Source organism: Carcharodon carcharias, chromosome 17 (assembly GCF_017639515.1).
Source record: "Carcharodon carcharias isolate sCarCar2 chromosome 17, sCarCar2.pri, whole genome shotgun sequence".
Classification (NCBI taxonomy): Eukaryota; Metazoa; Chordata; class Chondrichthyes; order Lamniformes; family Lamnidae; genus Carcharodon; species Carcharodon carcharias.
The window spans coordinates 28,515,652-28,529,069 of NC_054483.1; positions in this window are offsets into that span (position 1 = coordinate 28,515,652).

Sequence of the window (13,418 nt, forward strand, 5' to 3'; positions counted from 1 at the left end):
AACCAAACTGAAAATTTTGCCCCTTGACTGTGTATCAGAGACACATCAGAGAAATTCTACCAGCAATGCCTCCGCTGCATCCTCTATATTCAGTGGGAGGAACATCGGACAAATGATCATGTCCTTCGTGGAGCCAGCTCCACAAACATTCAAGCAAAAATCCAACAAAATTAATTTGGATGGACTGGACTGGACAGGGCTGCCTGGCGCTCGAAAACATCTCCCTCGCCCAGTCCTGTTTTCTCAACTCTCAACTGGTTAGCGGTCCAGAGCAGACAAAGAAAACTCTGCCAGGACACTCTGAGACTCTCCTCGAAGCACAGCAGCATCGACATTAATAACTGGGAGGAGCTTCAAGATGATGACAATTTGTCCATCAAGCTGCATCGCTCTTTGAGACTCAACGTCTCAATAATGGGGCAGAGCAGCGACAGAGAAGGAAAGAAAAGGAAGCAAATCCTGCACTCCGGATCCCACTGCCTCATGGGACATCCTGCCCCATGTGCCCAAAGATCTTTGGCTTGAGAATCGACCTATTTAGTCACATGAAAACCCATGAGTAAACATCCTCCTCTAATCAAAGAACCGTTGTCACCACCGCTGATGTGTGTGTGTGTGTCTGTGTGTGTGTATGGGCATGGGTGTATGGGCGTGTGTGTGTGTGGGTTTGTGCACGTGTGTGTGTGTGTGTGTGTGTGTGTGTGTGTGTGGGGAGGGAGGGATGGAGTATGGGCATGTGTGAGTGTGCGTATGTGTGTGTGTGTGTGCACACCCATGTGTGTGTGTATGTGTGTGTTTGTGTGCACACCCATGCATGTGTGTATGTGTGTGTGTGCGTGTGTGTGTATGTTCACGGGTGTGAGCATGTGTGTGCATATGAGTATGTTCATCTGTGTGTATGTGTGTGTGTGGATGTGTGTGGTTGTGGGGGTGTGTGCATGTGAACTTGTGTGTGTGTGTGTGTGTGTGTGTGTGTGTGTGTGTGTGTTTGTGTGTGTGTGTGTGTGTTTGTGTGTAGATCTGTGTTGTGACTGATGCAGTTGGTAAAGCTGAGTTATTTAAAAATCCCAGAGACAAACTTTAAACAACTGCCATAACCTATAATTTTAAGTGTTATATTTGAGATGCGACTCCAAATTCAGGAATCAGACCACCAGTTCTGGAGAGGTTTACATTAAACTACATAAAACATTTTATTAACTTACACAAGTTAAATATATACACATGTCTACAAAGTACTACTATCATAACTTTTAACAAATTCCCAAACTAATCTCCATTAAGGCAACAGCAACCCATAGACTTAACCAGACACCAGGAAAAGCATTTTCACCTTACGAAATCAAAATAAGGTTCTTTTCACTTTAGTTCCTGTGGACCCGAAAACTGCTGAAGTTATACCAACCACCACTGGTTGAATTCAAATTCTCGTTATCTCACCAGCCTCTTTAAACTTCACCTTTTAACAATGAAATTCCTTTCATAGTACCAATTTTATTAGGAATAGAAACATATTGCTTGGTAGCTGCTAGATTAGCGTCAAGTTTTCACCCCACTTCTTCAATGCTCTATTCAACATAATGCAAGTGCACACTATCTCTCTTGTATATTAAAACTAGTACACATCAAAGCACCCAGATTAGCTGGCTTTAATCCAATTAAGACACAGCCGCAGACTAAACCTCGATTTTAAAATAAAAATATTTTCCAATAATATTATATACATTAATCACTTCATGACAGTGTGTGTATGGGTGGGAGTGTTCATGGGTATGGGTGTGTGTGTGTAGGTGTGTGTGTGTGTGTGTGTGTGTGTGGGTGTTTGTGTGTGTAGGCATGTGTGTATGTGAAAGTGTGTTTGTGTGTATGTATTTTCATATGTGTGTGTGTGTGTGTGTAGGTGTGTGTGTGTAGGCATGTTGAATGCGTGTGTGTGTGTTTGTGTGTGTGTGTGTAAGTGCGTTTGTGTGTGTGTTTTCATGTGTATGTGTGTGTGTGTGTAGGTGGGTAGGTGTGTGTGTGTGTGTGTGTGTGTGTGTAGGAGTAGGTGTGTCTCTGTGTATGTGTGTGTATTTGTGTGGGTGTGTGTGTGTGTAGGTCTGTGTGTGGGTGTGTTTGTGTATGTGTGTGTCTGTGTGTGTAGGGTGTAGGTGTATTTGTGTGTCTGTGTGTTTGTGTGTCTCTGTGTGTAGGTGTGTTGTGTGTGTGTGTGTATGTGTAGGTGCGTTTGTGTGGGTGTGTGTGTGTAGGTGTAGGGGTGTATGAGTGTGTGTAGGTGGGTGAGTGTGTGTGTATGTGTAGGTGTATTTTTGTGGGTATGTGTATGCGTGTGTGTGTGTGGGTGTGTGTAGGTGTGTTTGCGTGTGTGTATGTGTATGTGTGTTGTGTGTGTGTGTATGTGTAGGTGTGTTTGTGTGTGTGTGTGTGTGTGTGTGTGTATATGTAGGTGTGTTTTTGTGGGTGTGTGTCTGTGTGTAGGTGTGTTTGTGTGTGTGTATGTGTAGGTATGTTTGTGTGTGTGTATGTGTGTTTGTATGTCTGTGTGTGTCTGTGTGTAGGTGTGTTTGTGTGTCTGTGTGTTTGTGTGTGTTTGTGTGTGTGTGTGTCTGTGTGTAGGTGTGTTTGTGTGTCTGTGTGTTTATGTGTGTTTGTGTGTGTGTGTGTTTGTGTGTCTGTGTGTTTGTGTGTGTGTTTGCTTTCTAGTTTTAGTCACTGAATAGAGTTTGCAGTTGCTTTTCTTCCTCCTCCTCGCCCAAGGTCACCACATTTCTAAACTTTTATAGCCAACTCAATTGACCTACATTTTTCCTTTTCTTTAACATTTTGTGCTGCTCAAGGTGATGGACTTGAACGCTGAGGAACAGAATACTTCCCATCTCAAGCACTTAATGTGTGGGAGCATTAAGAACTCTTGACATCAGGTAAAATTCAGCCTGGTGCAGAGCAAAGCTTCCCTTAATTGATCGACACCAACCTCAGAAGGACCATCACCTACCACACCAGCTATCTCTGTGCTCTGAGTGCCATTGACAATAACTGGAGTACTGTGCACAGTTTTAGCCTCCTTACTTACCTCCTGCATTGGAGGCTGTTCAAAGAAGCTTCACTCAGCTGATTACTGGGATGAAGGAGTTGCCTCGTGAGGGAAGTTTGAGCAGTTTGGGCCAATACTCTGGAGTTTAGAAGAATGAGAGGTGTTCTTGATCGAAACATAAGAGATTCTGAGGGGGCTTGACAGGGTGGATACTGAGAGCATGTTCCCCCTCCCAGGGGAATCTACAACTGGTTTCAAAATAAGGGGTCTTTCATTTATGACAGAGATGAGGAGATTGTTTTCCCTCAGAGGATTGTCAGTCTGTAGAATTCTCTTCCCCAGAGGACAGGGGAGGCTCGGTCATTGAATATATTCAAGACTGAGTTAGACAGATTTTTGTTTGGCACCGGTTACAGGGAGCAGGCAGGAAAGTGGAGTTGAGGCCACAACCAGATCAGCCATAATCTTATTGAATGGTGGAGCAGGTTCAATGGCCGATTCCTGTCCCTGTTCCTGTTTCTTGTGATCTTCTGATCAAATTAGGGAGAGTTTTCTGCAATAGGCTCAGTCCGCTTGGCCAATCTCCCCTTCTGAGCTAAAGTCAACCCCAGCTCCAGTTTAATACACACCCAAAATCTGCCCAGCACAATCCCACCACTCCATCGCGCCCAACACCTTCTGTCCTCTCCTTGCCTCAGCACCATTTAGCTGCAAATTTCTAGCACATCGGCTAATCAGTTATTCTCAGACAAGACAACCGATTTCAAACAGCCGCCCCGATTAACCTCATTTTTCTTTTTCAACATTGGACCTGCTGATTTATGACACGGAAAAGAAATAATAAATTTAAGAGGGCATCAACAGGGGTTGCTTGATGAAGAGCAGATTTTGACACTGTTGCTTAATATTCAACATCCTTATTCCTTCGAAGAGTCCTTTTATGTTATTCTTTGTGCGATAATGTAAAGAGCAGTAATTCCCTCTGTCTTGCCGTGATGTCTCTGTATGTATTCAGACTGAATCAGAAATAGAATGATTGGCAGCCTGGTGGGTTCATTGTGTTGATTTGATGAGCGGTTTACTGAAAGAGCACAGATTAAATAAAATATCTCTCTCTCTGATTGAGATTGCTTGAATGCATGAAACTCAAACTCGCTGACAGCTGACAGCTGCTGAAACCATATTACTCACTTTTTAGTTGCTTGGAATGCAAGTGACACTAGTTATCTTAGTCACCCTAAGATAGTGACAGCGAGCTTGTTAGTAATGCCTTGACGTCATGGCCCAGTGGGTAGCCCTCTGATCGAGAAGGACATGATGCCAAGCCCCCACTCCAGAGATGGAAGCACAACAATCCATGCTGACACTCCCGGGATGGTGCTGAGGGAGTAAGCACTGCTGCAGGTACCATCTTTTCAACGAGACATCGGGCAGAATTTTCTGCCTGTCGGCCGGGCGTAGACCAGGTTGGGTCTGCGCCGCCATTTTATGCGGACAGGCCAATTAAGGCCCACCCAGCGTGAATCACGGCTCCCGAGGACAGCGGGAGTGGGCGGGCGGCGGTGGGACTGCACTGACCACCAATGGTGACCCGGGCGACCTGTTTTAATAAGTTGCTGCAGCCTTTCCCAGGCTGTGAATCACGGCCAGTGGAAGGGCTCCCCAGAGCGCTGCTGGTGAGCAGGCCAGGCAGGAGGGTAGGGCAGGGCCCAGTGTGCCCCTCGTTTTTCCGATGATTGCCTTGCTGCCCTCCTCCAGGAGGTGGCAGTGCGGCGGGAGGTCCTCATACCCCAGGACAGGAGGAGGATGCCCCCCCCCCCAATCACATGACGAAATGTGCCTGGGAGGAGGTGGCGGAGGTGGTGAGCTCCCGCGATGTGGTGCGAGGCACCAGGATCCAGTGTCACAAGCGCTTCAATGACCTGTTGTGCTCTGGAAGGGTGAGAACCATGTTGGCGTTGGTCACTTAACCCAGCAAGTAGGCTTTCCCCCCGGTGCCCCCCAACCACCACCCCTAAGTCTGTGTGTAGTGACTGCATTGAATCATTGACAGCATGTGTCCTTCGCTGGGTGGGCCAGCAGGTATTGGCCATGCCGAGATCACCCTGAGAGGGTGGTGAAGAGATGGGTTCTGCCCCCACAGCATGTGGGACACTGAGACCCACGTGACTGTTTTGGGGGAAACCTGGAGGAGCTGCACCTGGGCACAGTGCTGGAACTCCAGGACATGTCAAAGTCAGGTTGATGAGATGCTGGGAGGGGAGCTTCAAGGTGGTGTTGGCACCGATCGATCTGCTGTCCTCTGCACTCCACGTGCTTGTGCCTCCTTGCTGTGAAAGGTTAGACCATGTGGTGCTGAATGTGATGTAGGCAGCATTTGGCCAAGGGAGTGGGGGTGTAGAGAACAGGCCTAGTGTCTTTGTTCCAGTGTTCGGCAGCAGCGGATTGAGGAGGCACTGGAGCCCTTCAATGTCCCACTCTGGTTGGGGTGGGCCATCCACAAAGAGATTCCAGGTACAAGTAGCACTGATCAATGCTCTTCTCTCCTTCTCAGGAGAAGAATGCACATAATGCCGCCGAGCGGGTGAAGACTGGCGGAGGGCTGGCACAGTTAGCGATTCTCGGCCATTTCGAGCAGGAGGCCCTAGATTTGGAGAGGCGCCATGTGCCCAGGTCCAGCAGTGTCGGTGAGGCTGAGGTGCCACAGGCAGGTATTTATGCCCAACAGTGAGGTCACCATTGTCACCCCAACAGCCATGGTAGTTCAGTGATTGAAGTTTGCAACATGGCTTGTCCATTGCTTATGGAAGGATGAGCGCATAATGATCCAGGGGACAGGGATACACATTGACATTGTCTCCACGTTAGCTGATCCAATGTCCTTGTTCTTCCTTTCAGCATCAGTGGAGCAGGGCTGGGAGGAGGAGCAGCAGAGGCTCCCTCTCACACCTGAAGGGCCTGAAGTCTCACCAGCGCCACACCATCTCTTCCAGACAGGCACCAGCACAGATACTAGCACCTCGGTGGGAATTAGAACATCGGCTAGTGTCCCGGGTCACAGCAGTGAGGGCACTTCACAGCTGCTGGAGTAGCTGGCAGAGACAGAGAGTACCCATGGTGCCAGCAGTCGGAGGACTGCAGGGGACCAGGCACATGATCAGTTGATGCCTGATGATGTTCCTTTGGAGTTGTCCACGACGCAGCAGCTGCAGGAAATGCGGCCGGGTGTGTGGGAGCATCTGGGGGAGATACATGAGGCTATGCTTGGCTTGGTCTCCGTGATGGAGGAGTCTACCCAATCACCGAAGCAATGAGCCTCATGGCCGAGTGCCATGCGTACTCCATGGAGAGAATGGTGACTCTCGTGGAGAGGCTCCTCCAGGAGACCCATCAGGGCTTCCTGGCGATGCACTCTGACCTCAGCTGGTCAGTGCCAGTGTGGGAGATGGTCTGAGCACCAAGTTTCCCGGCTCGGTGCCCATCCATCCATGGTGAGCAGGGAGGTCTGAAGCGACCCCATGATGCCTGCCATCTCTGTGGGCTCCGCTCAGGGCGCTCCGGATGAGGACAGCAGCTCCTCCACCTCTCTCCCAGTGACCGTTCATCCGGTGAGGCTGCGATGACTGGGGAGATGCCAGCTGTGGAACTGGCAGCTCCCTCCCAGGCGGGGACAGCACAGGCTCCACGGGCCAGAGGACACCTGCCAAGGTCATTGAGGCCAACAGGACAGCAGGGTCAGGCTGTCTCAGATGCCACTCCCAGTGAGGGGTCAGCACCAAGACGCAGCACCCGAAAACATAAACATGAGGCACCTTAGGCACATCACGGGTTTATCACTGGTGCTTTTGTGTTGGCCCAAGATGAGGTCCTTATGATTTGGTGTGAATTTTAACACCTTTGTCATTTTGTTTTCTTAAGTTCCTTTGGCTGCAATAATAAATTCAAACATGTCACCATGGCTGAGGGTGTCTCTTTCCTTCTGCAGGTGGATGGTTTCCAAAAATGTTATGAGTGATTTGTGTGACTTTCAGCTTTATTAACAAGGCCCTTAGTTACTGTTCCTAACCTGGCAGATTTTGCACTGAGGTATCGAGTATGGAGCCTGCAGCCCAGGCTTGTCCTGGAGGTCCATATGTGCTGTGCTAGCTGAAGGTTCATTGGATTAAAGCCTCCCGGGTGTCCCTGCCTCCCTGGAGTATGCCCGGGTCAGCGTCTACCCCCTCAGCATTTCCTTGTGTGTGCTCATCCTCGGACTCACTGCTGGACTCATCGTGTACAGCTGCAGCCACTGAGTCAACGTCTTCATCGCCCACTGTGTCCCCCCTTTCCAGCGCAAGATTGTGGCGAGCGCAGCATGCACCCACTATCAGCAACACACGATCTGGGGGGCACTGGAGTGCACCCCCTGAGCGGTCCAGGCATCGGAAGCGCATCTTGAGCAGACCGATGGCTCTCCCCACCACAGCCCTTGTGATACTGTGGCTCCTATTGTACAGCTGCTCAGCTTCTGTTCTTGGATAGCAGAGAGGCGTCATGAGCCAGCTTCTGAGGGGATAGCCCTTGTCACCCAGCAGCCATCCATCCAGCCGAGCTGGAGCATTGAAGAGCCTCGATACCTGGGAGTGTCTGAGGATATAGGTGTCGTGGGAGCTGCCTGGGTACCTTGCACAGTCTTGTAGAATCAGCATCCTGTGGTCACACACTATCTGCACGTTCATGGAGTGGAAGCCCTTCCTGTTGACACATTGATGGACACATGTGTACAGTCTATAACACCCTGTACGCAGGGGAAGCGAGCAATGGCAGCAAAGCCTCTGGATCGCTGTGTCTAGCTTGCCTGGTACCAATGGTAGAGGATGAAGGTCAATTCACTCCTGAACAGAGCGTCTGTGACCTGACAAGGTCAAGTGTGGACAGCTGACTGGGAGACACCGCAAAGATCACCTGCTGAGCCCTGGAAGGAGCAAGAGGCATAGAAGTTGAGGGCAGCTGTGAACTTCAGAGCCACTGGCATGGGGTGTTCACCCACACAGTTAGCGGAGATCTCAGGCCCGATCATCTAACAGATAGAGTTGACTGTCTCCCTGGAGAGGCGGAGCCTCCTTTGGCGCTGCACCTCAGACATATTGAGGTAGCTGCTTCTCAGCCTGTAAACCCTGGCAGCAGGATAGAGGCATCTTCTGTGGCCCCTTCCTCCTTGGACTACCTCTTGGCCCTGCACCCCATGTTCCTGCACCTGGCCTCCCAAAGGTGGCTCCCCTGGAGGCTGAAGACCAACAGAGGACAACTAAAAAAGAAATAAGGAGGGAGAAGATTAAATATGAAGGTAAACTAGCCAGTAATATAAAAGAAGATTGCAAGAGAGAAGCAAAAGTGGAGATTGGGCCATTGGAAAATGACGCTGGAGAAGTAGTAGTGGGGAACAAAGAAATGGCGGAGGAACTGAATAGTTACTTTGCGTCAGTCTTCACTGTGGAAGACACGAGTAACATCCCCAAAGTTCAAGAGAGTCAGGGGGCAGAGGTGAGTATGGTGGCCATTACCAAGGAGAAGGTGCTAGGAAAACTGAAAGGTCTGAAAGTGGATAAATCACCTGGACAAGATGGATTACAACCTGGAGTTCTGAAGGAGATAGCTGAAGAGATAGTGGAGGCATTAGTGGTGATCTTTCAGGAATCACTGGAGTCAGGGAGGGTCCCAGAGGACTGGAAAATCGCTAATGTAACCCCCTTGTTTAAGAAGGGACTGAGGCAAAAGACAGAAAAGTACAGGCCAATTAGCCTGACTTCAGTCATTGGTAAGATGTTAGAGTCCATTATTAAGGATGAGATTTCAGAATACTTGAAAGTGTATGGTAAAATAGGGCAAAGTCAGCATGGTTTCATCAAGGGGAGGTCATGCCTGACAAATCTGTTAGAATTCTTTGAAGAGGTAACGAGTGGGTTAGACAAAGGAGAGCCAATGGATGTTATCTACTTGGACTTCCAGAAGGCCTTTGACAAGGTGCCGCACAGGAGGCTGCTCAGTAAGATAAGAGCCCATGGTGTTAGAGGCAAGGTACTAGCATGGATAGAAGATTGGCTGTCTGGCAGGAGGCAGAGATTGGGGATAAGGGGGTCCTTTTCAGGATGGCGGCCGGTGACTAGTGGAATTCCATAGGGGTCAGTGTTGGGACCACAACTTTTCATTTTATACATTAATAATCTAGCTGAAGGAGCTGAGGGCTTCCTGGCTAAATTTGCAGATGATACAAAGATAGGTGGAGGGACAGGTAGTATTGAGGAGGCAGGGAGGCTGCAGAAGGATTTGGACAGGTTAGGAGAATGGGCAAAGAAATGGCAGATGGAATACAACGTGGGGAAGTTTGAGGTCATGCACTTTGGTAAGAAGAAAAGAGGCATGGACTATTTATTAAATGGGGAGAGAATTCAGAAATCTGGAGTGCAAAGGGACTTGGTAGTCCTAGTCCAGGATTGTCTTAAGGTTAACTTGCAGGTTGAGTCGGTAGTTAGGAAGGCAAACGCAATGTTGGCATTTATTTTGAGAGAACTAGAATATAAAAGCAGGGATGTGCTGCTGAGGCTTTATAAAGCTCTGGTCAGTCCACATTTAGAATATTGTGAGCAATTTTGGGCCTCGTATCTCAGGAAGGATGTGCTGGTCCTGGAGAGGGTCCAGAGGATGTTCACGAGAACGATCCCAGGAATGAAAGGCTTAAAATATGAGGAATGTTTGAGGACTCTGGGTCTATACTCGATGGAGTTTAGAAGGATGAGGGGGGATCTGATTGAAACTTACAGAATACTGAAAGGCCTGGATAGAGTGGACATGGGGAAGATGTTTCCATTAGTAGGAGAGACTAGGACCCTAGGGCACAGCCTCAGAGTAAAGAGAAGACCTTTTAGAACAGACATGAGGAGAAACTTCTTTAGCGAGAGAGTGGTGAATCTATGGAATTCATTGCCACAGAAGGCTGTGGAGGCCAGGTCATTGAGTGTATTTAAGACCGAGATAGATAGGTTCTTGATTGGTAAGGGGATCAAAGGTTACTGGGAGAAGGCGGGAGAATAGGGTTGAGAAATTTATCAGCCATGATTGAATGGTGGAGCAGACTCGATGGGCCAAATGGCCTAATTTCTGCTCCTCTGTCTTATGGTCTTATGATTGTCCACTCCTGGTCTCCTCCCCCTTCTAGCCCTCCCTTCCTCCTCAGAGGAGGTGCCGCCAGTGGAGAGCTCAGCTCCCATTCCCAGGCTAAGGGAAGGCTTCCTGAAACCTGCAGGCCCAAAAAAGATTCCTCACTGCAGAGAGCTGACCTGAGGCTTAAGAGTCCAGACCAAGCAGCTGGTCTGCGTTTTGAAGTGTTGCAGATCACACAGACAAGTATCAGTAACTTTAAAACATCAATATTTGACAGATCACACTCGCAACCCCACTGAGCCCTCATATCCTGCCCGTGGATGAGGTTTATACAAATGTGTCCCACCCGCCTGCCTGTTGTGCCCTAGCGCCGACCCGAAGATCACACGGGCACCAAAATATCGCCGTCAATTGGTCCCTCAAGAGCCTTAAGTGGCCCGTTAACTAATGGCGGGCGCGCATCAGATATCATCACCCACCCGCCCAATGTAATATCGCGATGGCGCCTGGTGATGTCGGGACACTCGCCTGACGTCACCATGTGTCATTTTACACACGTGTGTGTGGGGCCCGGCACCTGCACACCATCAGGAAAATGCTGACCGTGAAACCCAGTCTGCCCTCTCAGGCAGGTGTAATGGACGCTATTTCAAAGGAGAGAAGGGGAGCTCTCCCTGACTTCCTGGGAAATACTGTTCCCTCAATCAGCAGGTTCCCTCGTACTCAGATTATCTGGTCATTATTGCATTGCTGTTTGCGGGAGCTTGCTGTGCCTAAATTGGCTGCCAGGCTTCCCACATTGCAACAGTGACTGCACTAGTGCACTTTGGAATGTCCTGAGGTTGTAACGGGCGCTATACAAATGCAATCTTTTTCCCTTGAGGAGCTTTGCTACACCACTCCTGCGTCACAAAGAGAGACACCAGGTGCCCGTCTCTGGAGGACACTCAAGATCCAAGTTAGATTTTCACCGTAACCTTGAAACTTGTGTTATCATGTTTATTTTGGCAGGCCAGCAAACTGTCAGATTTATTAAGCTGAGTGGGATTTGAGCTCCTGACCTGTGATAACCAACTGCTGCAGCACCGGACGCTGCTCGGTTAGGTTCAAAGGCAGCCTCCAGCGGGCATGTCGTACCGGTGGGAGTGGCATCTTCCAGGCAACTCTGGGCAGGTGACCTCTGCATACTGACCCCGGAACGACCTCAGGACCTTCCAAAGTGCTGTACAGCCAATGAAGCGCTTTTTGAAGCGCTGTCGCTTATGTGAAATGTTGGGCTCAAGTCCATGAGGACCAGAACCAAGATGGCAGAACCTTCACACATCAGAGCCTGCTCAATCAGAGGAGGGCGTCCAGCCTGGAAAACGAGGTGTCCAGCTCTGCTTAACAAGATCTTGATCTTTCATGCCAACAATATCATGTAAACCTGACCACAGCAATCACCTCAATTAGTCCACTGCGCCTTAAACAAAGGAGAACGTGTCACTGCGCTCAAAAAAATACCCAAACTACTTAACATATTCGCAAGACCTTTGAATTATTTACAGGGCTTTCACAGATGTCTCGTGCCCTTAACATATTCCCAAGTCTTTTAAACTATTCCCTGGGCCCTGAAAAGAAATCTGCAGTGCCCTTAAAATATCGCAAGCTGTTTAGAAAAATAGGTGAACGACAAAAGTCCAATAGGAAAAAAACAGTTCAGACCAGTACTCTTATTTCCCAATTTTTACTGGTGTTCCATTTTAAGGTATACAAGACCAGTTCAGGCCAGTACTCTTATTTCCCAGTTTTTACTGGTGTTCCATTTTAAGCTATACAAGACCAGTTCAAGCCAGTATTCTTATTTCCCAGTTTTTACTGTTTTTTCCTGCTGGGATGTTAACTGTAAATCCTGGAATCTGAATCAAAAACAGAAAATGCTGGAAATACTCCAGACATCCCAAAGCACTTTACAACCAACGAGATACTACTAAAGTTCCATCACTGTTGTCGTAAAGGAGACATGGCAACCAATTTGGGCACAGCAAGCTCCCACAAACAGAGTAATGATAAACAGAGAATCTGTTTTTTAGTGATGGCGGATGTTGGTCTAGGACACCAAGGAGAACTCCCTGTCTTTCCTCTCAATAGTGGCTGTAGGGATCATTTATACCCACCTGAGAGGGCTCACTTTACACTCGAACCCAGAGACAGCACCTCCGACAGTGCAGCACTCCCTTAGTACTGGGAGTGGTAGTGTCAGCCTAGATTCTGTGAAATCTCCAGCAGGTCAGGCAGAGTTAGCGTTTCAGGGTTGTATCCCTTGGTCAGAAAATGTCATTCTAACCAAGGTCCCAACCCTGAAGAATTAATCTGTCTCTTCTATTGTCAGATACCGATTGGCGTTGCTGTGTATTTTCAGCATTTCCCATACTCTTTCTCCCCTGACTTAGGACGCACAGTGAATGTGCCCTGCCTCCATCATACAGAAGCTGAACAAAACACCAAGCATGTTAAATAGAAGCAGTAATGGATTGCAGACAAATCAGTGAATGCTCAATGTGATGTAAGCAATGGACTTTCTGTGCTTTCAGCTCAAACCTGTTTCTTTGATAAAATTACGGGATTGGAGAAATGTCTGCTTAACATTTAAAAGCCAAAAGAAAAGTATAGGTTTATGTCAGCTGTTTTGCCTGCAGCGCATTTTATATTGCATCACCCAGCAAAGGGAAGTCAAGCCAATGCCACTAGTTTACCATGTGCACACAGAAATGGCATGTGTCGACTCTGGCTTCAGTGACAGCACTATCATCTCTGAGTCAGGAGGTTCTGAACTGCACAAAACCCCAACCACCTTCAACAAGGCTCTCTGTGTATGAATTGGAGAAATCCTGGACAACTCCACTGCCACTCCACGAGACCATAAGACGCAGGAGCAGACGTAGGCCATTTGGCCCATCGAGTCTGCTTCCCCATTCAATGGGATCATGGCTGATCTGATAATCCTGAACTCCACTTCCCTGCCTCTTCACCATAACCCTTGATTCCCTTCCTGATTAAAAATCTGTCTATCTCAGCCTTGAATATACTTAATGACCCAGCCTCTACAGCCCTCTGCGGTAAAGAACTCCACAGATTCACTACCTTCTGAGAGAAGAAATTCCTCCTCATCTCTGTTTTAAAGGGTGACCCCTTACTCTGAAATTTTGCCCTCTGGTCCTAGGCTCTCCCACAAGGTGAAACAACCTCTCAGCCTCTACCCTGT